The following is a 14,409-nucleotide window of genomic DNA, read 5'->3' as shown; positions in this document are numbered from 1 at the left end:
AGGTCTCGCGCGATGTGATCTTTATTCAGAGCAGAGTTTGCTGCGCAGGCCGGGTAGTTTCCGCTTTCCCAAGTGGGGAAGCTATTCTCTAGCAGTTGCGGCCTTCCTTGGTTGTGTCTTGGGTTGCAACATAACGTCCTTTTCTGATTATTAGGCTCCCGCACTGCGGCGCTTAAGGAGTACCTTCTTTATTCAGAGGTAAAGATTTCGTCCGTTGCATTTCGTATGCCCTGAAAGGAAGTAGCGTCTGTCGGGGACATTTTCTAGTCTCCAAGGCCGATGGCACTGCCCATAGCGCGCTCTATGTCATGCGCAGCACCGCGAGTTTCCCAGGTTCGCTTCGCGGGCCACCGCGGTCGTTTGTTCGCCGCATCTTTCCAGGATTGCCGTGACCTCGTGTATGGCACCTCCTGGTCACCCTCGGGTCGGACGGCCTTGGCTGGTTCAAGGGGCCGCTCCATTGGTGCCACAGTTAATTAGGGGAACGGGTGGACTTTTTGGCAAGGTGTCAATTCAGTAAGACAGTGTACTATCATGGGCCCACGTGTTTCCCCTGGGCCTGCATCTGCCTGTGAGTCGCTGATATGTGCCTAGTTGTGCACGATTAATAAGGCATGCGGGTGAACTGGGTTCGAGGCTTCTCCACGCTTCGCAGCCCGCTTCAGTTCTCTTTCTCATATCCCCTTTTATTTTGCCTTTATTTAGCGCGTACTCTACCCGTAGGTGTCAGGCACTTCAAATCTTGGACAGAACGGTTACACGGGAACTATTTGTGCACACGTTTCATTTTAACATGATTTAGGTAACGGTGCTTTACAGGAGGAATATGTGGCGAGGGCGCAAGTTCCATAAGCGTACATGAGTAAGTAGAGGTTATGGGCAGCAGTACATTGGCAGTCAGCCATACTCCAGTACTACGGTTACGTAAGCTTTGGTGGCACCTGTACTAGACAGGAAGCTATCTCGTTATCAAGGTAGCAATCAGGTGTTTCGGGGTACAAGTGTAGCATGCAGGGTGCAAGAAGTACTATGTTTTAGTAGAAGGTTTACACTGCATTTTGCAGCTATCGTTTCTCTAGTCACTGGGAAGTTTTCGCACAGGCAATGGGGTTTCGACCTTGTGTCAATTTTGGGTCCCTTTCGCATTTAGAAAGGTCACTAGGACGTGTTCCTGATTAGTGTGGTTAGGGAACGTGTTGGTTACGATTTTCCTCTCAATCCAAGTTCATCGGTCATTTCGACTCAGCTCTGGGACGCCTAGAGACCCCTGGGTGATAAGGCGCTATACAAATCCAATATACAATACAATACAATACAATTTGACTTAGTGGCAAGACATAGACTGCACTACTGCCTCTGTGCCGGGAGGTACGCAAGTGATTGCCCACCCTACTCCTTACGGACTGTTATTGGTTAATCTAGTTCTCGAACTGACAACGAGGGTTAGCCTTGGTAGCGTGGGAGAGCTTTGTTGACCCCTCCCTCATTCAGGGAAAGGTGAGGTTTTTGACCGGGAGGGGGCAGGGCTTCTAATTGATTGGTATGTGCGACCCATGCTGGAGATCCGCTCGTCCCACTTGGGGGTGTCTCCTGACCCATCTACAGGTTTGTGGGTCATAGACACTGTGGGAGCAGTGAGCCAGGGCCTGGGGTTCCTTTATTCGCCCCGGGCATCACTCCTGTCCTGGCATTTTGGGCACGCAGGCTACGCCGCATAATATCTATTCATTGGTAGTCAACTGGAACGTAAGCAGGGCAGGTAGCTCCTGTGCAATTTTGGGATGTTTTCGCTATCAGAATTACTGTTGAGCCTGGGCAATTCGCAATCCACTAGGCTAGAACGGGGTGTTCTCTTGGCAAGCAGTTATAGAGTGTAGCATTTCTTTCATCCTCTGTGACAGTTATTTGCGTGTCTCGTTTCACCGAGTGTGTCTGGGAATATCATACATCCCATGTGCAGTAATGGTTTGTGTTCTTTGGTACAGCATCTGCCACGTCAGTCCTTTTCCACATCGGGCAGCGGACCCCTATTTTGCATAGGTCGGTCTCACGCAGGCACTCTCCTAGACGGAGATATCCCATTAGACAACCTAACCAGCTCTGCTTAGAGCTCCTTGCTGGTCTCTTGGGTATTGTCAGTGATAGCAGGTTTCCCTCCTCTCCTGTGTTTCTTTCTAACAGGTAAGTGTCTGCCATAGCCTTCGCAGGTCATTCTTAGTGCACCGATAGGATAAAGTCTCACTTGGCAGGCTGAAGGAGGCAGCCTTGCTGGGGGGCGGCTAGCTCATTGTGGGCTACAGAAGGTTGTGTTCTCTGCTCCTTTTGAGCTACAGAGTCTCATTTCACACCTGGCTCTCTGACTCCCCAAGTAACGTATCTATGTTAGTGTCTTCCACAGGCACACTCCAGCGCGGGATGAGCTGTCTATAGCAGCCTTTTTCCTTGGCCTTATAGAGTCTCTGGCTGGGTAATTGGGTGTCTTTACACTTTTGGGTCTCCTCCCTGCTTCTTCATGCTAGTGCTGGCTAGAAAGTGTTTTCCAGGTCCTTTCATGTCTCCCATAGTGCACTGAATCCATGGACATGTCACACACAGCAGTTGACCCCTTGACAGCCTTGGAAGGGGGCAGCTATTCATGGGTTGGATATGCACGTATGATATATTTGTGGCTTACTTTCTTGGGCACCATGAAGCATTGACTAAACCATCAGAGGGGCTTGTTGTAACTGGGTTTTGTATCGCGCCAACTCACCGACAGGTCTCAAAGCGCTTCTGACAAAGTACAGCAACAAAAGTGAAAATGAAGGATGTTAGCTTAAATTACGGGAATGTAAACGCGTCCTTGAAAAGCAAAGTCTTCAAGGTTTTCCTAAAACGGAGAAGGTTGGATTCTCTGCGAAGCACCTCCGGTAGCTGGTGATGGTGTGCGACACTCAGTCTTAAGGTTCTGGCCCACTTTTCCCTCGCCATGCGCTGCCGGTGGCAGCGGGCGCTATGTGCCTTTTGTGGATCAGGCATGGGTTTTATGGACTGTTGTGCGTGTCTCTGCATTTCACGTTCAGACGGGTTCCAGCGGACGCTCCTTGTCCACCAGATTGGGAACCGGGTCGCTCACTAGCTTTCTAGACTACACCTCCTTGGTGTTTTCATCAGGGTCTTTAGCGGTTGACAGGGTGCTGGCATATGTGTCCAGTCCCTGGCCAGCAAGCAGTGTAGGTCGATACTTTTTACGAATTTTGCGCTGGCCCTCTCGGCATGCCATGCACCAGAGAGAATGACCACGTTTTACCCACGGTGGGGTTCATGCCACCAGGGGGGGTCAGGTAATTTCTGTGGTCTTCCTTGTCGCCACCTCTGTAAGCAAGGCGCTCGCTAGGGAAGCGCTGGAGCCTATGCGCAGGAAGTCCTGCGCTGCGTATATTCAAAGGGCAGAGGAGACAGGATGTCATTAGACCTGGGAGACCGTATGCCTAGCGCAAGGGGCTTTGGGAGGATTTCTTGGCACTCCTGCCCTATTTTACGTTGACTGATTCAGGCTGGTAGGGGAAGAGGCCCTAGAGATAACGAGCTAGAAATAGTAGGAGGAATGCCGGCCTTGGTGGGGGGCCCTGGCTGCGACGGTCGCCACACCCAGGGCTGTGGCGGAGTTACAGGGCGATCCAGAGGCGGAAAGGTACCCGGGAGTACCCTCTTCAGGAGCACAATATGATGCTGAGGCCTAACATCCCCAGGAAGTCTGTGCGGTGGACCCTGGGGTGCGACGGCGCCCCGCTATCCTACGGGCAGTTGGAAACCTGTACAACCGGGGGTTGCTTGAATGCTCCGCCCCTCGTAGGGGGGGGGGCGTGAGCAGGAGGGTGGACAAATGGTTCACCGGATTTGGGAGGGGCTATCTCCTCACCACAACCGCTAAGCAACGATTGGCTAATGCCACGTTGCAAATTGGCCCATCAGGTGGTAGGTCGCGAGGGGCGGTTTGCCTTTGGATCGCCTGTAAGATAACCCACCTTGTTGGCATGTGTATATGCTAATAAACCTGCAGCTACTTTTCTCCAACATAAAGTTCTCTTGTCTGCTTATTTCTGCGACATGCATGTTGCTGCGAGAGGGCTGGTGAGTGGGCCGATATTGGCACTATACAGGCCAACCGACACGTCCCCGCAGGGGACACTAATAAGAGGGCGGCCACCGTAGTGCCACAAGATGGCACACGGGGCAGCCCAGCTCTTTGAGACCCTGAAGGGTCCCGCGCGTCACTTCCGGCCTGGGGTGGGCGGGGGAGAGTATATATTCCTCCCCCGCCCACCGAGCGGCCTCTTTGTCCGCTGTCCCCTCACCCTGGCGCCGTTTCCCTCCCTTCCGCATACCCGGCGCTTTCTGGGTGGGGGGGAAATGTTTCTAATCTTTTCTCATTTGTGTTGCAGGCGGAGTTACAGGGCGATCCAGAGGCGGAAAGGTACCCAGGAGTACCCTCTTCAGGAGCACAATATGATGCTGTGGCCTAACATCCCCAGGAAGTCTGTGCGGTGGATCCTGGGGGTGCAACGGCGCCACGCTATCCTACGGGTGGTTGGAAACCTGTACAACCGGGGGATGCTTGAACGCTCCGCCCCTCGTAGGGCGGGGGCGTGAGCAGGAGGGTGGACCAATGGTTCACTGGATTTGGGAGGGGCTATCTCCTCACCACAACCGCTAATCAACGATTGGCTAATGCCACGTTGCAAATTGGCCCATCAGGTGGTAGGTCGCGAGGGGCGGTTTGCCTTTGGATCGCCTGTAAGATAACCCACCTTGTTGGCATGTGTATATGCTAATAAACCTGCAGCTACTTTTCTCCAACATAAAGTTCTCTTGTCTGCTTATTTCTGCGACATGCATGTTGCTGCGAGAGGGCTGGTGAGTGGGCCGATATTGGCACTATGCAGGCCAACCGACACGTCCCCGCAGGGGACACTAATAAGAGGGCGGCCACCGTAGTGCCACAAGATGGCACACGGGGCAGCCCAGCTCTTTGAGACCCTGGAGGGTCCCGCGCGTCACTTCCGGCCTGGGGTGGGCGGGGGAGAGTATATATTCCTCCCCCGCCCACCGAGCGGCCTCTTTGTCCGCTGTCCCCTCACCCTGGCGCCGTTTCCCTTCCTTCCGCATACCCGGCGCTTTCTGGGTGGGGGGGAAATGTTTCTAATCTTTTCTCATTTGTGTTGCAGGCGGAGTTACAGGGCGATCCAGAGGCGGAAAGGTACCCGGGAGTACCCTCTTCAGGAGCACAATATGATGCTGAGGCCTAACATCCCCAGGAAGTCTGTGCGGTGGATCCTGGGGGTGCAACGGCGCCACGCTATCCTACGGGTGGTTGGAAACCTGTACAACCGGGGGATGCTTGAACGCTCCGCCCCTCGTAGGGCGGGGGCGTGAGCAGGAGGGTGGACCAATGGTTCACCGGATTTGGGAGGGGCTATCTCCTCACCACAACCACTAACCAATGATTGGCTAATGCCACGTTGCAAATTGGCCCATCAAGTGGTAGGTCGCGAGGGGCGGCTTGCCTTTGGTTCGCCTGTAAGATAACCCACCTTGTTGGCATGTGTATATGCTAATAAACCTGCAGCTACTTTTCTCCAACATAAAGTTGTCTTGTCTGCTTATTTCTGCGACATGCATGTTGCAGCGAGAGGGCTGGTGAGTGGGCCGATATTGGCACTATTGATGCTGCAGGCCGGCCGGGGTTCCTGCTTCCTCCTGCCATCCCAGCCACTCCTGGCATCATCCCTCAGCCTGCTGTCCGCACTGCCCTCCCTCACAGTCCCTTCACGACGCCCCCTCTGCCCACTTAAGGCCTCACCATGCCCGGGGTAGCGGCTGTGCTGGCCAAGGAGCGGGCTCTAGCCGGCGGCCTGGGCACCAACGAGCAGGCGATCAACATGGGAGGGTGATGGAGAGAGAGGGCAAGCAAGAAGAACGGAAGGCGAGAATGAGCATTTAAATAAACAACTCTGAAAGCATGCACAGAATGCCAATGTTTGCCCCCAAAAAAGTTCAACTAAGAAAATGATCAACTCCATAAACGCATGTGTTGTCATTGCTTGCACGAAGTTGAGAGCATGCGCGACTAACACAACAATGAATGTTCTGCCTTTCCCAAGATACAACAGAAGTTTCTTTTCCAAGGTCTGTTGTTGGCACAGCAAAGTTATTTGTGCCGTAGCATTGATTAACAACTCGCCTTTACATCGCAACGCAGGAAGGAAGACAAAACTAGAGGTAAAATGCACAGCATAACACCACTCCTGTTCCTCAACGGACAGCTAGGCAAATTGCACACTCTCCCCGAGCCTACAAATGAATACGTCCATCTGTAATGCACCGCTTATGTAAAGCGCTCCGATAACTTCGGGTCAGGTTTGTGCTATTTACAACAGCAAAAAAAACAAGTGACCTGGTTACGGAAACAAACGAGCGGTGTTTGGGAAGGCCAGAGCCTGCTGACAGGAAGGGCAGCGGTGCCAGGGCTGAGGAGAACCACCTGGGAAGCGGCTTCCACTGCAAATAATTAAATGCCAGCGCAGCCCCTGCCACTCCTCCAGTCCAGGTCACCTGCTCCCTCCGGAGGGCCGTTGTCATGGCAACAGTAATGTGGAGGAGTGAGCCTAGAGCTGCCCCACAACTCCCCTCCCCCTAATTAGTGCAGACTTTACCCGAAGGTGTCAGAGCGCTTTACAATAAGAACAGAACTGATACATGAGAACATTACAGGTGAATGAATTACAAAAGCAAACGCTAAGTTACATGAGGCAAAAGTGACAATTGTGAGCATACAAAATACACGAGGTAACAAACGAAGCATTACAGGAGGAAAAAGTGACATGTGTGCAGGTTACAAAAGCGTACACAGTACAAATAGAGGTATAATACTGCAATAAATGGAGGACACTCAAACACAAGAACAAACGTTACTTAGGCAATGGTGGCACTTGTGCAAGTATCGAAAGCAAAAGAAAATGTAAGAGGTAGTAAGCAGTGTGTTACAAGAGAAAAGTGACGTGTGCATGTTACAAAAGAGTACCAAACACAGGTAAAAGGGTAGTACTTCAATAAATGGCAAACTCTCAAACCACAGGAACACACTGGGAAGGCACTTCCATAGTCATGGAGAATAGAAATTTTCTATACTAAAAGGTCTTCCTTCAGATAATAGAGAGGGCATGAATTAACTTTGGAAATGTCTTTGAAGGAGGAGAACTTTGAGGTCAGTTTTGAAGGCCTGGGAGGAGGTGGTGGTCCGGAGCTGAGGCGGAAGTGAGTTCCAGATTCTCACTGCGTTGCCTGAAAAGGATTGGGCCATCGATCTTTCCTTCTTGAAAGTGGGAGGTTCAGGCAGTAGATTTTCCGCATTTCGTGATGGTCTAGAGCCTCCAGAGAGTTTCAGTTTATTCGTCAGGTAATGAGGAGAGGAGGAGTGCAAGGCTTTGTGGGCTTTGTGGCTCTCCACGCAGCACTCCAATTTGTAAACATCCAGGAAACTTTACACGGCATTAGGGAGACTTATCAGTGTAGGTATATTTTCATTTTTGGGAATAGAGGTGACACTAGTGAAGAGAAGGGCGACTCCACAAGTAGTTTAAAGGGGCTACAGCACCACCCATTCAAAAATATCGAAGCACTGTCACCCCCAAAACACTGAGTCATTGTGAAACTGTCAATTTATTTACATCTACCATGAAAGTGCCTCACATAACTTAGCGTTAGTACCAACATGCTACGCATTTTATCACCCTCGGGAAGATGAGTGATTGAGTGAGCCCTGGCGCATTTTACCCTTAGCTTCCGTCTGCATTCCCTCTTCTGACATAGTGGGCTTGTTTTAGTGGAGAAGTTAGAGAGTGAAGCACGCCGCCCCCACTTGAAAGTAGCACAATGTGGCCCTTGTGCAAAAAGGTACGTGCCCTGCACACTAATCACAACATTAAAACAGATTAGAGGCAGAGCAGTGGGTCTGCTGGGAAACAGAAGGCTCCGTAGGGGGGGGGAGATGCCAGCAACACTTGCACCGTTCAGTGGGGCACATGGCCAGACTGCACTTCCAAAACCCAGCCTGCCTCACTGGTGGTACAGGGATAGTTTCCACAACCCTACGCGCTGATTAAACGCGTGACGATTACCTAACATGGATTACAAATGTCCATTACTTATGCTTGGACAGGAGGAGAGCAACACAACTTCATACATTGTATTTGTTTGCAGATATCAAATTAAGTGCAATGTTGTGCTTCAAATTCACAGAGAAAAAATCTGATTAACTCCATTGGGGGAGGCGATGTCTGTAAATGTACCGTGTGTTTGTATGCAGGCGGCGGTCTCTGCCAAACGCCGGTTACTTGTTCACCCTCATGCAGAATGTGTACTGTACAGGGATCTGAGTTTACAAACAGACCTGTCCAAGCACAAAGACACTGCCGCCCCTACCACAAACAGAAGAAAAAGACGCGAAACAGCAGTTAAGAGCCATGCATCAGCAAGCCAACTGGGGTAGGTGTCGGGTGCACATCAGTGGTCCCGGAGGGGGTTGTTGCAGGCCTGGGCAGCTCTGGCCCCGGAATTGCGTGAAGAGGATGAACCGCCGATGAGCCCCCCGATGTGCCCGTCGGGCCCTCTCCCTACCCGATAGTACCTGCTGTCACACGTGCAAGAAAAGGGTGCAATTCGCCAACTCTTTGGGGCTGAGTCTTGCCAGCGTCAAGCGCTACAGCACAGTCGAAGAGCGACAGGTACCGCCCGACGTGCTCACTCGCCTGCATGAGGACGCGGGGGAGCCGCCTCCTCCCTTGGCCAGCGCGGACTTCCATCTGGGTCCTGATTTTCCCCTCCCCTCAGGCTGCCAGGCTCTAGCAGAACGGCTGCAGCAGGATGGGGTGTGCCTGAGCGGGTGGGAATCTATGACATAATATCGACAGACAGAATATCTACCTACAAAAATATCGATACAAAAATATCGAAGTCAAAAATATCGGAGTTATATCTTCATAAAGGTAAGTACAAAAATATCGAACATTTAATATCGTAGTACAAAAATATCGAAAGTAAAAATATCGTTTTTTTAAATATATTAATAATACTGTAAAAAATAGTTTAAAAATACATATAATTTTACAAATATTAAATAAAAACATTAAAACATATTAAAAGAATTATAACTAATACATATACATTTAAAATAAATTAAAAACTACATATAAATTAATATATATACATACTCCACATATTGCAACAGTAGGAACATTTTTGGATAGCGTAGGGGTAAAATTTACTATACCCACTCCAGAGGGTGCAACAGTAGGGAAAGCGTTGGATAGCGTAGGGGTTTAAATTACTATTCCCACTCCAGAGGGTGCAACAGTAGGGAAAGCGTTGGATAGCGTAGGGGTAAAAATTACTATTCCCACTCCAGAGGGTGCAACAGTAGGGAAAGCATTGGATAGCGTAGGGGTTCAAATTACTATTCCCACTCCAGAGGGTGCAACAGTAGGCAAAGCGTTGGAAGGCGTAGGGGTAAAAATTACTATTCCCACTCCAGATGGTGCAACAGTAGGGAAAGCGTTGGATAGCGTAGGGGTAAAAATTACTATTCACACTCCAGAGAGTGCAACAGTAGGGAAAGCGTTGGATAGCGTAGGGGTTTAAATTACTATTCCCACTCCAGAGGGTGCAACAGTAGGGAAAGCGTTGGATAGCGTAGGGGTAAAAATTACTATTCCCACTCCAGAGGGTGCAAAAGTAGGGAAAGCGTTGGATAGCGTAGGGGTAAAAATTACTATTCCCACTCCAGAGGGTGCAACAGTAGGGAAAGCGTTGGATAGCGTAGGGGTAAAAATTACTATTCCCACTCCAAAGGGTGCAACAGTAGGGAAAGCGTTGGATAGCGTAGGGGTAAAAATTACTATTCCCACTCCAAAGGTTGCGACATTAGGGAAAGCGTTGGATAGCGTAAGGGTGAAATTTACTATTCCCACTCCAGAGAGTGCAACAGTAGGGAAAGCATTGGATAGCGTAGGGGTTCAAATTACTATTCCCACTCCAGAGGGTGCAACAGTAGGCAAAGCGTTGGAAGGCGTAGGGGTAAAAATTACTATTCCCACTCCAGAGAGTGCAACAGTAGGGAAAGCGTTGGATAGCGTAGGGGTTTAAATTACTATTCCCACTCCAGAGGGTGCAACAGTAGGGAAAGCGTTGGATAGCGTAGGGGTAAAAATTACTATTCCCACTCCAGAGGGTGCAAAAGTAGGGAAAGCGTTGGATAGCGTAGGGGTAAAAATTACTATTCCCACTCCAGAGGGTGCAACAGTAGGGAAAGCGTTGGATAGCGTAGGGGTAAAAATTACTATTCCCACTCCAAAGGGTGCAACAGTAGGGAAAGCGTTGGATAGCGTAGGGGTAAAAATTACTATTCCCACTCCAAAGGTTGCGACATTAGGGAAAGCGTTGGATAGCGTAAGGGTGAAATTTACTATTCCCACTCCAGAGAGTGCAACAGTAGAGAAAGCATTGGATAGTGTAGGGGTTAAAATTACTATTCCCACTCCAGAGGGTGCAACAGTAGGGAAAGCGTTGGATAGCGTAGGGGTAAAAATTACTATTCCCACTCCAGAGGGTGCAACAGTAGGGAAAGCGTTGGATAGCGTAGGGGTTTAAATTACTATTCCCACTCCAGAGGGTGCAACAGTAGGGAAATCGTTGGATAGCGTAGGGGTAAAAGTTACTATTCCCACTCCAGAGGGTGCAACAGTAGGGAAAGCATTGGATAGCGTAGGGGTAAAAATTACTATTCCCACTCCAAAGGGTGCAACAGTAGGGAAAGCGTTGGATAGCGTAGGGGTAAAATTTACTATTCCCACTCCAGAGAGTGCAACAGTAGGGAAAGCGTTGGATAGCGTAGGGGTTAAAATTACTATTCCCACTCCAGAGGGTGCAACAGTAGGGAAAGCGTTGGATAGCATGGGGGTAAAAATTACTTCCCACACTACTCCCCCTTTAACACACAACACACTACACATACAAAAAAACAAAATTAATATACATTTCTATTAATCAATTAATAACAATTAATATTACTAGATTGATGTAATTATAAATGAACTAATTAACACATATTAATAACTAATTAATTAACAATAAATACCAACAAATAAATACAATCTTTTTAAATAATTAAATTTAATTATATCACACCCTATCCCCCTATAAACACACAACCCACTACACATAAATAAATCACATCATTTAATCACTTAATAATTATTAATTACCAATTAATTATTAATTAACAATAACAAAAACATTAAAAATATTAGCACATTAACTCTAATTATTTTAATTAAATAATTAATAACATTTAATTACCAATTAATTATTAATTACCAATAACAATAAATTAAATATATTAGCACATTAACTCTAATTCATTTAATTTACTAATTTATATTATTTAATTACCAATTAATTAATTAACAATAACAAAAATTTATATATATTAAATCATTAACTTTAATTAATGTAATTAACTAATTAATATAAATTAATTACCAATTAATTATTAATTAAAAATATTTACAAAAATATATTAATTAATTAATTATTATTAAATTACTTCCTACCCTATTTCCCTATAAACCCACAACCCGCTCTGATACTAAAACGCAAAATGTAAACAAATGTACTAATTTTCAAACATACATTACAAAACATATTTAACAAATATATAAACAAAATAATAAAATACATAACACTAAACAAAATTTCGATATTAGTACATTTTGATATTTTCGATATTAGTAACATACATACCTTAAAAAAAACGATATTCTGTCTGTCGATATTTTGGACATCGATATTCTATACCATCGAAATTAAAACATTGATATTATTGTATATCGATATTTTAATTTCGATATTTTGACTCACTACCATCGGGTGGACGGCACAGGGCAGTTTGAGGTGTGGGCTGTGGCGCTGGGCCCTGGCGTCGCCATTGTGTGCTACACCTTCAAAGAGTGGCTTTCATTTGTGGACGCGGAGCCCGATGGTCCTGGTGATCCGCAGGACGGTGGCGGCCTGCGCCTGAGCTCCATCCTCAGGTCACCACCCGGTCGGCAGCCAGGCGCCTGCCTCCATTTCGCCCTCTGCTACCGACAGGAAGAAGGCTTACCTTCAAGCCGCACGCAAAACTCAACAGCATCAGGGGGGTTTGGAGAAACATGAACAAGCAACGTTGCTGCCCATGAGACAGCCAATGTACAGCGTGTCTTGCTCACGCTGTCTGCACGCGTCAGTTGGCTGTTGGGCTGTTGGGCGTTAACAAAAGTCCCTGTACCGAAAATAACTTTATCCCAATAAATCTCTCGCTGCGCGAGCAATGCTGCGCACTGCAACGCCACGCGTGAGACCTAAAAAGGTATCAAACAATGTGCACGTCTCTGGTCATGCCATTCTAACAGGGCCATTCTAGCCAAGCGTAAGCATGCCTGGGCAGTCATCCACACCAGCATTCCCCTCACCTTACCTCACCTGCACCTACTCCAACCTTTTGAAGCTAAGATTTATGGCTCGGTGAGTGATCATTCTTGAAATATCTCGCCAGTTGGCTTCGACCCTCGAAAGAAACAACTTGCAGGGGATGTGGCCAGTGAGAGGAATCACTTGAGCAGGTTGTCTGCCTTCGCCCAGGCCTGTTGGATGAGTGTAAAACCAGTCTAAGGCAAGAGTGACACAATTTTGGAGTCCGTTCCTATCATCAGGCCGCCATTGTCCCAGACAACACCTCTTTAAACATTCTGCTGACCAAATTTGTCACTTTTGTTATTAACAGGCTCAGCCATCCAAGGGTATTGCAGCGTGGTTCTGCTTCCTCATTCAGCACCCCTCACCAGGCTCGACCCAGCCGGTAGGGTCCCTTGGCACGTATAGTCACCTGTATGCTCTTCTCTTACTGGAGTTCTGGTGTGTCTGTTACTAAGAATTTCTATCTCTTTTTCTTCTACTGCTGTAAGATTTAACTCCTCATTTGATGAACAGCAGCTGTTTTCTGGACTTTAGTGTATTCATTAATATGAGGGAGTGCCATCTTTGCTACGAACTTTGTGAGATTGCATTTCTTTGCCCTGCTGCTATTATCTGGCCCTTACCTACGCTGTTGTTTACTGTGATACTGTAACATGAGTGTGTTTTTCTTTATGACTTGAAACTTTTTTATCATGTATGTATTTTTGTATAAATGTGTAATGGTTTTAATTAACCACACATTGTAAATAAATAAATTAATGTCAACCTCCTACTCACAGCTACAAGGTATGCAAAGCAATCATTAGAATTTAACTTAGGTAGAGTTACAAAAAAACCTTCCATGTTGAATGAGATTAATAAATCACAGAAACTCACTAAAAAAGCAAGCAAAGCATAAAGTGAAGTTGTTCTTCAAACTTTGGATAAATCATTAATTTCCTCCCATTTTCTGAGGGGAAAATATGCATGGATCTACAAAATCCTTAGCACCCAGCGTCCCCACACTTCTCCCAATAAAAACTGTATTTTGTGTGGCTGAACCTGGGACTTGTATGTACTACCCTGTGTGTGGAGGTGCGGTGGCAGAACGACTTTATTTCCCCTTCTGGGGTGGGAGTAGGGCAGGTCACACCACCTCATCACTTTTTTCCAACATGCGAAACTCCCTGATGTCTAGTGGCCTTTCAACCTCCCCACCTCCCCTTTCTGGGACACTGAGAAGTCGGGGGTTGGTAAATATTGCAGGGATTTATTAGCATGAGCTGAAAGCCATTTTGTATTTCTGGCAGCCATCTTGTTTGCCATGTGCTGCCACATGCTCGCCATGTGCTCAGTCCTCCCTCAGTGTTGACTTCTCTTGTAATCTGCCTAGAAACGAACTATATTTAGCATCTTCCACCTTTGCACATGCTCAGTTGAGCTTGCAGCTGTCCTTGCGACTGTTTCTAGTCTGTAAATGTCAGGATGTGTTCACCAGAATTAGCAACTGTTAGCTCCTCCCACTTTGTTGAGCAAGCAGATCTTGCATGTCCATATTAGTCATTTTGCATGCTTACATGAGCCAGGACTGCCCCTTGGTCTTATGCTGACTATGTAACCCTAAGCATATATAAGGCCCCAGTTTTCTGTACTCCTTGGACTGCCTCATTCAGTTGCTAAGGTTTCTGTGTGACGTAGTCTCCCTCATTTGAGGTTAATAAAGATGTTACTCTTATATTACGGCTTCTGTGCCAATTTCTTCTTTGTTGGTTTAAAAGGACCAAGTATCAGTGAGACCCCTGAGAAGGTTTCTATTTTCTACAGGGTGGCAGAAAGAATGTATTGCTGTGAGTGGGGAAAGAGAGCGCTAGCCCTTGT

The 14,409-nt window shown here is 47.5% G+C and overlaps 1 pseudogene; it reads left to right on the top strand.

Annotated features, from left to right (window-relative positions):
• LOC144804182 (protein phosphatase 1 regulatory subunit 3G-like) overlaps window positions 1–12,252 on the top strand; it is a 35,842-nt pseudogene extending 23,590 nt beyond the window's left edge.
• Window positions 12,253–14,409: the final 2,157 nt, after the last annotated feature.

The sequence above is a fragment of the Lissotriton helveticus genome, chromosome 1_2 (assembly GCF_964261635.1).
Source record: "Lissotriton helveticus chromosome 1_2, aLisHel1.1, whole genome shotgun sequence".
In the NCBI taxonomy this organism is placed as follows: domain Eukaryota; kingdom Metazoa; phylum Chordata; class Amphibia; order Caudata; family Salamandridae; genus Lissotriton; species Lissotriton helveticus.
The sequence above is the reverse complement of the archived record's forward strand: the minus strand, read 5'-3'. Positions and strand labels throughout refer to the sequence as shown.